This window comes from Periplaneta americana, chromosome 15, assembly GCF_040183065.1.
Source record: "Periplaneta americana isolate PAMFEO1 chromosome 15, P.americana_PAMFEO1_priV1, whole genome shotgun sequence".
NCBI lineage: Eukaryota > Metazoa > Arthropoda > Insecta > Blattodea > Blattidae > Periplaneta > Periplaneta americana.
This window is the reverse complement of record NC_091131.1, coordinates 155,545,089-155,558,439: the sequence shown is the minus strand read 5'-3', so window position 1 is coordinate 155,558,439 and position 13,351 is coordinate 155,545,089.

Genomic DNA, 13,351 nt, shown 5'->3' with positions numbered 1-13,351 from the left:
ACCGGTACTTAGATTTACTGCTGTCCAAGGTATTGAACAGATGATGAATCTCAAAACAGTGGAAATTGCCTAAATCTTCTCAAAATGTCTTTGTTTTATATCCAAAAAGGACTCAACTGTTGAAAAAACGGAAAGGATCCAAAGACAATTGCAGAAATGAAACTTTTAAATTTATTTCAATTATTTACATAATTTATTTCATCAATACAGAAGAAATACCGTATAAATAGTTGCAAATAAAACTATAGACAATTTGATAAAAGACGTAGACAATGCTATTTCATTTTCCTTTAACTGTTGGTGAAACCTAATATATCAGTACAATAAACAATTGTGGTTAGCTTTTGCTATATAGCATTATCTATTAGTCTTCTACATTTCCAGTCAGCATTCCATTGGATGCTGAATCACTATTTTCATACACTAACAGCTAGAAATATAGGAAAACTAAAAAAAAAAATTAAATGTTCTATAAAACATACCTATTCAAGGAGAAGTGAAATCAAAAGGAAAATTTACTTCATCCAACACCTAATAAAATTGCTAGGTTGATATGCAATATTGTATCTGAAATTAATGTTTTTGTTGCTAGAAACGAGTGAATATTCCACTTTCATTTTATAGTCATTCATTGGGTGTTGTGACGAGTGACTTTTGTAAACTTTGTCCACTAGTTGTTCCTGGTAACAGTACCCTATCAAGAACATAAAGGATAATTTCATATATTAAATATTAATGTTAATATTAAATTGTGTATTAGGGAATTAAACGCAAAATAAATATGGGAAATGCTTGCTATTATTCGGTTGAGAAGCTTTTGTCATCTAGCCTGCTTTCAAAAAAACTGAAAGTCAAAATTTATAAAACAGTTAATTACCAGTTGTTCTGTATGGTTGTGAAACTTGGACTCTCACTTTGAGAGAGGAACAGAGATTAAGAGTGTTCGAGAATAAGGTGCTTAGGAAAATATTTGGGACTAAGAGGGCTGGAGGTGCAGGAGAATTGAGAAAATTACACCATGCAGAACTGCACACACTGTATTCTTCACCTAACATAATTAGGAACATTAAATGCAGATTAAATTCAGAGGATAATTTACAAAGAGGATTATATACATTAAATAAAATATTAAAAGATTTTGAGATGGAAATTTCAGCACAAAAATCAAAAGTAATGGCATTTTTAGGACAAGACCCAGTCAGAAGTAAGATAATACACAATAACCAATGCCTCGAACAAGTACAAAATTTCAATTATCTGGGTTGTGAAATATCTTATCAAAATGAAAAAGATGTGAACAAGAAAATTACCAAATTTACACAAATTCTAGGAATAATAAACAATACATTAAAAGCTAAATTAATACAAAAATCTACAAGAATAAAAATATATAATACACTAGCATTACCCTCCCTTTTATACGGAAGCGAGATTTGGACATTAAAGAAAAAAGACATGAAGAGAATCAAAGCAACGGAAATGAAATTTTTCAGGAGGACAGCAGGATATACTCTTTTAGACTGAAAAAGGAATGAAGAAATTTTAGAACAATTAGAAGTAGAGTCAGTAGAAGAAAAAATCAGCAGATACAAATTCAATTGGTTAGATCATGTAAGAAGAATGGAAAATTCAAGAATCCCAAAATTATGATGCAATATAAACCTAGAGGACATCGTCGACCAGGAAGACCTTTTAGAAGACTGCTAGATAGGACCGAAAAAGTTCTACAGAGGCCTAATTCGTGAAGGATGATGATGATGATGATGATGAAATCCAGACGTTTGAGATGGGCAGAGCATGTAGCACGTATGGATGAATCCAGAAATGCATATAGAATATTAGTTGGAAGATCTGATGGAAAAAAATCTTTGGGGAGGCTGAGACGTAGATGGGAGAATAATATTAAAATGGAATTGAGGGAGGTAGGATATGATGGTAGGGACTGGATTAATCTTGCTCATAAGTACATGGTTTAGAACATAAATAACATTTGAGCAGCGAGCCTATGTAAACGAAGTCTTTATAGGGAAAACGTGTTACAAAACTCAATTAGGTTATCTTCATGTTTAAATTTATCTTTCAATAATTTCTATTTTGTATTCAGCATTTACAATATTATAGTCAATAGGAAATGTAGTAGCAAAACTGTGAAAATGCAACTGAAGTTATTCCATATCCTGGAATCTAGATTCAGATTTTATTAAAGGGTCCTTAAGTACTTGGAAAATTCTTCAAATATGTGTGGTTGGGCAATTTGAAATATAGAGCTTCCTTTAATTGTTGGATTACAGCTTTTCGTTTTTCTCCCTCTCTTAATCATTCACGTGATAAGTGGAATAATGGTCTTTTAGGTTAAATTTCTTTCTATTATTTAATACCTTGCCACAAACCAAGCACGTGGACATCACTCCATATTCTGTAAACAGGAATAACTCTTCCTACAAAGCCGACTTGTTGCCTTTCGTGCATTTCCTCTTCGGACATACTCCTACTGACCAGCCGTCACTGCACTCTGAAGCGAATACGTTGGCTTCGCTCAGCACACAGCAAAGTAGTCCCTCCTCATCCAAAGACTTGATGCTCCGAACGAGTGCTCAAGCCAGTTGATGATGGCTGCTGTAGAGGAATGGCAGTTATCCCTTTTATTGGAAGGTTATGCTCAAAAGCAGGCCTACTTACAGAACACTTCTGAAATATTCTGTCTTGTGCAAACACATGTATTTGTGTCTTACTTACAAATGGCTTTTAAGGAACCCGCAGGTTCATTGCCACTCTCACATAAGCCCGCCATCGGTCCCTATCCTGTGCAAGATTAATTCAGTCTCTATCATCATATCCCACCTCCCTCAAATTCATTTCAATATTATCCTCCCATCTATGTCTCGGCCTCACCAAAGGTCTTTTTTCCTCCGGCCTCCCAACTAACACTCTATATAAATTAATAAATACAAAGATATTAGCCATAAGTAGCAAGAGCAGGTAGAATTTCTAGCTGGACGATGGTTATTGACAACATTTTCACTCCGAAGATTATGCCAGACAAACGGAACCAGGTGGAACATATCTCTCTGATTGAATAGGGATATCTTATGTGAAGTTTTACCGTCAGATGGCAGGAGCGTTCCATGCGGCGCAACATGTTGTAGGGCTATGTTTTGTCATATGCTACAGTTGATTACGTTTTCCCGTTGTTGGTTTTTTCTATGCGTATCAAAATTATATTTACAGTTATTTTGTATAACCTAGTATAATTTAATATGATTCTATATTTTCTTACCTCATAATTTAATTTAATTTACAATAAATAATAACGTAAACCTGTATAATATTGAGTGATTCCCCGAGATGGGTGGGGAAATCTACAGTATGCAGAATATAAATACGAGTAAATTGAATGTTCATAAACCTAAACGAGAACTTTGAGAACAATATGGACGAATAAAAAAAATAGGAAATATGTCGGAAGTGAATATTGCCCTCTTTTTTTTATAGGGAAGAGACTATCAAGATTGAATTCCTTGTATTTTTTCTGTAGTTGCAGAAAAATCAAATGCAATTTTTAATAGGATGATATAATATGATCGAAATAGTATCACGATTAGTAGTGTTTTTTTTTTTTTTTAGGTTAAGGACATGCAGTTTTGAATACTGTGTGGGATGATTTTGAAAATTTGAACTTAAAACATGGCTTTAATAATTAGGGTACAGTACATTAAAAACATTATTCACGAAATGGATTTCACTAGGGATCGTCCTGGATAATAAACATTCTAGTTTATCGAGAGTTTACTGCAGGCGTAAAATCCGGAGACTCCAACTACTGTATACAATCTAAGCTAACAAAGCTCGCTGTCGAGGTTGCATATGATTTTATAAATTTTTCTTTATCCTCTTCCAAAATGAAACTATAGTCAACAATTCCTTACTTGAAGTAGTTACTTTTATTTAACACTTTCGAGGCCCAATTTTATTACTTATATTTTTTAAGGTTTAAAGCATATATTCAGAATATTTCGGGACCTAATTGAAGACAAAAAGCTTTCCCTGGCTTTTACACATAGGAACATAACAAAAATTTGCCATTTTTAGTTGTTTTTAAGAGTATTTAATATAATAATACACTACGTATATCCTCAATGTTTATATACCGAAAAAAACAAATGCACACGTAAAACGCACCCCTCATAGTACACGTGCGCTATCTGTTGGTACTAGTTCAGGATATCCCTATTGGAGGAAGCATATGACAGTGTACCCATTATCAACTTGTGGGAAAAACTAACAAAAGAACACTATAATCAAGTTGTACGAGAATAATGTAGCACGAATTAAAATAGGAAATAAACTAACAAAATGTGTTCCAGGTCAATAAAGGACTACAGTACGTCAAGGATGCAGCTTGTCACCCACACTCTCCTACTACTACTACTACTACTACTACTACTACTACTACTACTACTACTACTACTAATAATAATAATAATAATAATAATAATAATGATGCTTTTTGACTTCATACAGTAGTTTAACCTACAGATTGAATTAAAAAGTTGATATATTAATTTTTTTATTAACTGTGACTATTAATATTCACATTCAGAGTTCCTATGAAAATGATGCAAGTCTGACAGCCAGGGTTGCCGGGTATCTCAATTTGGGCGGGATTCTCCCAATTTCATGGTTGAGTCCCGATTAAAGAGAGTTGGGATTGACAAAAATCCCGATTTTACAGATATTAGCCTAGAACATATTTTAAACAAATTATGTAAGTATTTCTTATTATCCGATATTTTTATTTAGGCCTATATATAGACTCAAATTGTAACATTGTAAACATAAAGGTAACCCGCGGATATTGAGTAAGTCTATGAGGTAGCTCAGCTGATTGCCGTAAATAATACTTCTCCTAGTTCTACCGCATTGTTGATTAATCCGTTTCGGTCCCTAGTCGCTGCTCTCACAATTAGTAAACATTGTGTATTTTGAGTGCGTTGAGTAGCAAAAAAGATAGCGTTTTGATGTCGTATTTTACACTAATAACAGACACAAACAAATTTACTGCGTTTTATAGTTTGGTGAACTACGTTTAAGCATGGATTCATCGTCAGATGGTAAAACTGTTGCAGTACCGGTTCCGAAAAAGAAAAGTTGCAAAGTTAACTTAGTAGTAAATGGTTAAAACATATTCGTAGTTAATAAAAGAAAAAATTATTATAGTGTTCACTGTACTGTGTGTCATTCGTATTTTAGTGTTTCTCACGGAGGCGAATAGGCCTATTACATTAAAAATCACGTAAACTCTACTTTGCAGAAAACTGCTATAAATTTTATGATAAAATTTTGATAAGTCTAATGTCGTAAGTTAGCTTTTCATATCCCGATTTATCTCGCAGAAAACCTAGCAACTCTGCTGACAGCAGAAACACGGTATTGAAGGTATCTCGCAAAGTAAATATTGTTCTTTAAAAACAAAAACAATTAGCTTTCGGATACGCAATACGACACGTATTCAAATAGCGGTTTCGAAATCCCACGCGTTTTCTACCAAACAAATGAAGTTGTTACTTGCAGTCGAGCCGTTCTTATTTCCGGCCGCAAATCACACGACAGCTTCTGGTCAGCTGACACTCTGCTTCACTGGCAGTGGTTGTCGTCAAGGTTATGCAGACGACATACTGCTTCCCGCTCACGGTGGATGTTACTGTGTTGTCAAGTCTACCCTTGTATCACAGTCTAATAGATACAGTCACGCAACTCATACGTATAAAATATGCCAACATTTGACAGCTGGCGCGACAGTAGCCCTCTAGCGGCAGGCAAGTTAAAAGTGTGCACACGACATATGATAACACATCAGAAAACGGGTTTTGCGTAATTTATTTTATATTTTTATGCTATACAATAAGTGTATATGGTTCTTACTAATTCTACTTTTGAATCCTGGAAGAATTTCACACGCAGTTAATCTACAAGTTTCAGAAGCTGGGAATAAACGTGATTCTTTCTGCTCCTTACAACTGAATCATGGCACTGATCACGTATCATGGTTTGAAATAATATAATTGTTTGTACGTGAACGGTTAATTCAATTCATTCCTAAATATATTTATGAACCACTGGAACTCTATATTTCCTGTGAGAAGAGTCAAAAATGTAGGGCATATCTTGTAGGGTACATCGCGTGGTGAACTCCTCTCCCTATTTCCTGAGAAATTAACTATTTTCCATACCGCAAATTGGGGTAAACTCGGCCGCTGAGGTAAACTTAAAAATAAAAAAGGGGAAGATTTAAACCATAATTTGATTTACGAAGTTCATTAGTTTTCAATTTTTTTTATTATTATTTTGAGTCTCTAATAGTGCTAATATTATGGTTTAAATTTTTATGGAAAGTTTACCGCATTTTACATTACATTTCCAGTTTTCACACATAAGCTTAATTTTAACTTACTCTACCTACATAATATGTAATTTACATGCATTTACTGTTATTATGACGTAGGTGAGAACAAATGAATACACAACTTTGTTGAAAAAATTGCAACTTCAATTAACTCAGAAAATGTAGGCCTAATTTTATTTTCAGAGCAGAAGTGGTGTAAGTCAAAAATGGGTAATGAGGGTTAAAGTAAACATTCTGTAAAATACAGCGCAAAGTAGCAGTTAATATTGAATTTATTTAAATTATTAGTAGTCAGTGAATAGCACGAAGGATATATTAATTGCTACTTTGCGCTGTATTTTACAGAATTTTTACTTTAAACCTCAGTACCTAATTTTGACTTACACCACTTCTGCTCTGAACGGCTCAAATAATCACTGGCAATGTAAAATCAACACCAATAACAGTCATGCAAATTATTACAGAAAAGATTCCTTTTTATATTAAATTTAAAAAGGCTCTTTTATTTCTTGAGAACTTAATACGTCTCCCACATGAATCTACACCAACACATCAGAAATTTATCGACACAGTCTGGATTTATTCAAGAAGTGAATATTTTGCAAAAGGATTATAATACGCCATGAATTCTTGAAAAAATTAACACCATAATCCCTACTTGAATGCAATCTAACATTCAACTTTTGAAAAATATAGAGAAAAAAACACGAATACAAAAAGTATGGAATTACTTGCACTAAAAACTGTAGATACATTATCCAAAATCGGAATGGTTACACATGTACACATGATCTCTGCAAAACAATAATATACTGTAACAGGTTTTGTTTTTATTTAAACTCTCCTTCCTGACATACAAATAGGTAACTGATAACTAACAAATGTTTTATAGAACATAATAGAACGACAAATTCGGAGATTTAAACTTGTTGTTACTGCAATTTTCGTCATTGCACACATTGCCTTTATTCCGACGCATGGTTAAAACGTTATTATAACATCTCGCATACCTTTAAAGCACGTGCTGGCTGTATCAACCCTATGAGCAGTGCCTTGCCTGCCGCTTGAGCGCTAGTGTCGTGAATGTTGGCAAAAAAAAGTGTTGAAGTTGCGCGACTGTATATATTAGACTGTGCTTGTACTCTTAACTAAGTTTTAGCACATGTCCAGTCTTAAACATCGAACGAAAAATTATTTCCTACGATAAATAATTAGTAATATATGAATACATAATATTATATATTATTGTTATTGTTGATACCAGCATCCCAGGGCACAGAATACTTACCATGTTGTGCTATAATTGGTTTTTCCGACCATTTGAAATAACGATTTTCGTAAATACAGAAACAATATTAGAAATTATTAAAATGGGAGAAAGCTGTAAAATATAATAAATAAACATTTTTTATGTGAATGAATAACTAAAACCACACAACCTGTAAATTACGTAAAATATGTTAGTATTAGAAATTTTGTCATGATAAGTTATTGCTACATAAAAAAAATACACGAAGAACCTTGCCTACCGGTATTGTTCAATTTAGAGGTGCTACGCCTAGATCGCTACAATCATTGTTGGTACCTGCCGCCGCCATAGTTCTCAGTTTATTTTCTTCTTTGCCGGATTGTCCGTACTTCTCTGTCGTTATTTGAGAAACCGTGCACTTGTTCACATCACACGCATCAGCTGTTCTTTGCACCACTTCCATTAAAGGCAATAAACTACCCATATTTTCACGTTCATTTTCGAAATAATCTCTAACGCTAAGAATCATTTCTCTGCTTTGCGAATTGATGGCCTTTCGACTCCTCCGCGGCATTATGATGCTGAAAACTCAGCGATAACACAGCGCTAACAACAATAACACTGCACTATCGACTGATTGTTCGACAACCAGCTATTAGAACTGCGTTCGTTCACTATTGGCTTGACAGAGATTTAGCAACACCGCTATTGCCTACCTTCGTCGCGCCAAAAGTCGAGAAGGCGTGGCCACGCCGGAAATAAGAACGGCTCGAAATGCGTAAAATCAGACTGATCACTAATGGTAAAGTAGGATTTTTCAAAGGATCCCCAGTCGGTCTCTTTTGTTGCTAGAAGAACTTAGCCGCACGGTCCACCCCGGTCATTAAGGGACGCGTGCGGAAATTTCTAGGCGCGCAGTTGTCACGTTTTACATTGACTTCGCCACGTGGGTATGAAACAATCGTATATTTATTTCTATACAACAAATTGTACTTTCATTCAATCAATCACGAATTAATTAATGGTTAATTTTGAGTTACTATGTGTATAAAGATCCGTTATAGAATCATTGTACGGTCAACTTCTTCAAACTAATATATTTTCATACTTAGACTATATCAATAATAATAATAATAATAATAATAATAATAATAATAATAATAATAATATTGTATACTAACACCGAAAGAATATTGTCAATTTGTGTTTCGTGTCTAAATTCGCAGCGAAATCTGAAATGTTATGTAATAAAATATGACATTTTTCTTCTCTTACCTCTATTCGTCGTCACTCTCTCCTAAATGAATCACAAATATCTCTTGGTTACTGTCCCTGTCGTGCTTCATATAATTCCCTTCCGTTTTAATTGCATGTCGAACACAGGAGGGCCAATTATGAGGACCGATTGTTGCAGTTCCATCACGCAGAAGTTAACACACTAGACTCAAGTCGGGATAATGTTTTTCCTAACATAAGACATCAGTTGATGCCAGATCATTTCCAAAGGTCGACCTGGTTGGCGCAGTTGGTATAGCGCTGACCTTCTATGTATGAGGCTGCGGGTTCGATCCCGGACTAGGTCGATGGCGTTTGTGTGCTTAAATGCGACGGGCTCACGTTAGTAGATTTACTGGCATATAAAAGGACTCCTGGGGACAAAATTCCGGCTCACCGGCGACGCTGATATAACGTCAGCAGTTGCGAGCGTCATTAAATAAAACATAACATTTAACATTCCCAAAGGATTTAGAACACAGTAGTACGGAGGAAGTCGTAACACAACGTGTCCATATGAGGCTGCGAGCTACTCCACTGCATGTTTCTTACTGCATGGCTGATTTGATATCCTGCAACATAACTCCATTGATGGGTATGGTGTTGGGCAGGATTATATCCGGCGACTCTGATATAACCTCTGCAGTTGCGAGCGTCGTTAAATAAAACATAACATTAACATTTTCACAAGGAAAAGTAAAAAATTTAGGATGTGAATTCTGAAGTCATTCTGAGTTGAAAAGTTCATATGAATATGGGTCCGTTTTCGAACGCTTACGGAGATTTGGCTCTTTGATTTCACAAAAACTTCTGAGATTCCATTGTACTAATTCGCATTTAGAGACAGATAACGGCCAAATTCATAAATAAATAAATAAATTATTAAATATATAAATGGGTGAGTAAATATACAAATGCATGAGGAAGTATATAAATGGATAAATAAATATTTAAATGGATGAATAAATATATACATATGAATAAATACATAAATGGTTGAATAAACATATAAAGGGCTGCCGAACTTTAATTTCCTTTAAATGTAAATTAGAAAATTATCTTATGATGAGTTGCCAGACCTAACGCGTTGCAAATATTTAATGGAATGTGTTCCACTGTATTTATTTATTTTCTTATTTTTATTATCTAAATCGTTTTTATTTATCACTTAACGCCAATATGTATCCCACTGTGTTGTTGTTTTTTTATTATTAATCTATTTTTTGTGTACATTTTATTGAATTGTCGGTTTCTGGTTTAATTATATAAATCCTATTTAATTTTAATCTAATACTAATATATATATTAGTGTGTTTATTTTTATTTTTACTGTGTACATTTTTTTTATTGAATTATCGGCTTCTGTTTTTATGTGATTCGTATTTGATTCTAACAAATTTAATATGTATTTCACTATGTTTATTTTTATTTTATGAGGTAAATTTTATGTAACTACCTCTTTTAATCTTATTATGTACCTAAATTGTATCAGTATGTAATTCCGATCCAGTTTTATGTTCAACTGCGTAAGCTAGTTTTAATCCTGGTTGAGTGTAAGAGAAGGTCTTACGGCCTTAACTCTGCCAGATTAAATAAAGCCATTATTATTATTATTATTATTATTATTATTATTATTATTATTATTATTATTATTATAAGTAGTAGTAGTAGTAGTAGTAGTAGTAGTAGTAGTAGTAGTAGTAGTAGTAATAGTGGTACTAGTAATCATCATCATCATCATCATCATCATCATCATCTTGTAACAGAAAAGTAACATTCTACTGGTGTTTATATGACTACTCCCAATCTCTAGCTGTTGGAAATGTGAAGAAAGATCTAGTATATTTTGCTAGGCATATTTTCACAAAACACAGAACAAACATTTCCACATTTAACTGACATTGTGTAGGCTACAACTATAATGAGAATAATCCTTAGGACATCTTGTGTTTGTCGAAGAACAAAGCTCATAAACATAGTTGAACGCGTTATTCGTCACATCATCCTCGCTGCCTACAATCCCTGCCGCTAGATAGCACTGGCGAGTCATTCGCCACTTTTACCGTGAACTTTCCGGTATTATCATTGTAGAGTATTTGACGATACTTAGCGAAACAATAACTGCGGTCTCCATGGAGACGATGCATGACAACAATAGCAATGCCGTTGCTGTGTTACATACATTCTCAGTGGGCCAAGATGTTCAGATCAGCTCTGAAATTCGTTACCCAAAACGCAAGAATTCGAGAATTAGTAAAGCCAGAGAGGCTGGTAAACACCGCCATAACGACGATAGGTGTAGGATCTCTACTGGGCACAGGCTACGGGATTTATTGCATCGTGACCGGGGACAAAGGCAGGGTGCCTCTGGGGGTCCACCCGAAAGAGGTGATCCTGAAGGACAGGCATAGGCGGCCCCGTCTGCAGGAGGAGGACCTCAATTCCCCCTCCGAAAAGGAAATCAAGGTGACCGATTACAACAAATACAAGCCTCGACCACCAGAGCCAGGACCAGAGCCAGACTATAACGCCCTAGCTGGCCAGGACGGGGAATTGGCAGCGGAAGAGACGCCTGTGCCGAGGATCTTCGTGCCCCACGAGAACAGGAACACCGGGCGCTTCACGGTGGTGGAGGGGGGGAAGTTGAGGAGGGTCTACACAGAGGATGAAATTCCAGAACATCAGGACCAAGATGAGAAGAAGGGGGACGACCAACCGTCCTCGCCCCCTCCTCCGCCCCCCCAACAGTAAGGTATGAGCTTACACATTCAACTTACTGGGGATATATATATATATCTTAATGTCAACATTTATATACTTATCTTAGAGGAATTGTTTATTCAATGACATTTTAGTAGCAGTGTGCAGAACACGTTACGAAATTTAAAATTAAATATTGCTTATAAATAGGAATTATTCACTCAATTACAACTCACATGAAATCTTATCTTAACAACATTCATTCTTTCACGGAACAATTGCATTTCAATCTAACACAAAGTGTTTCTTAATTTTATTATAAATTAACTATTTATTCAATATTTATATCGCAGAACCATTACTTTACCTTCCCGTGATTTATATAAATGTTACTTAATGGCAATTATTTATTTCCACTGCAAGTACCTACATATAAACATTATGCATTGCGATATTTTAAATCTTGTTTTACTTGATCATATCAATAAGTTAAGGACCGAAAATATCATATTACTATATTGTTTCATAATTAATGTTAACATATTATGTTAAAAAAAGTAATACCAAATAGGCCTATGCTAACATGAAATATTTAATATAAACCTGATGATAATTTTAATGTGTTCTCACCATGGTGTTAACAGTATCTGTTATGTCAAAAGACTTCAAGCCTGAGCAATAATATCGCGATTGAACGTACTTCAATATTTTCCAGATCCTCGTCCTCGCCGCCCACCTGGTGCTGGTCAGTACCACCACGACCGGAGTGGCACCGTCGCCCCCTTCTGAACATCCTACAGCGTGCACTCCATCAACCACGCCTTCGCCGCCCACCTGGTGCTGGTCAGTACCACCACGACCAGAGTGGCACCGTCGCCCCCTTCTGAACATCCTACAGCGTGCACTCCATCAGCCACGCCTTCGCCGCCCACCTGGTGCTGGTCAGTACCACCACGATCAGAGTGGCACCGCCGCCCTCTTCTGAACATCCTACAGCGTGCACTCCATCAGCCACGCCTTCGCCGCCCACCTGGTGCTGATCAGTACCACCACGGCCAGAGTGGCACCGTCGCCCCCTTCTGAACATCCTACAGCGTGCACTCCATCAGCCACTCCCTCGCCGCTCACCTGGTGCTGGTCAGTACCACCACGACCAGAGTGGCACCGTCGCCCCCTTCTGAACATCCTACAGCGTGCACTCCATCAGCCACGCCCTCGCCGCTCACCTGGTGCTGGTCAGTACCACCACGACCAGAGTGGCACCGCCGCCCCCTTCTGAACATCCTACAGCGTGCACTCCATCAGCCACGCCTTCGCCGCCCACCTGGTGCTGGTCAGTACCACCACGACCAGAGTGGCACCGTCGCCCCCTTCTGAACATCCTACAGCGTGCACTCCATCAGCCACGCCCTCGCCGCTCACCTGGTGCTGGTCAGTACCACCACGACCAGAGTGGCACCGTCGCCCCCTTCTGAACATCCTACAGCGTGCACTCCATCAGCCACGCCCTTCTGAACATCCTACAGCGTCCACTCCATCAGCCACGCCTTCGCCGCCCACCTGGTGCTGGTCAGTACCACCACGACCAGAGTGGCACCGTCGCCCCCTTCTGAACATCCTACAGCGTGCACTACATCAGCCACGCCCTCGCCGCCCACCTGGTGCTGGTCAGTACCACCACGACCAGAGTGGCACCGTCGCCCCCTTCTGAACATCCTACAGCG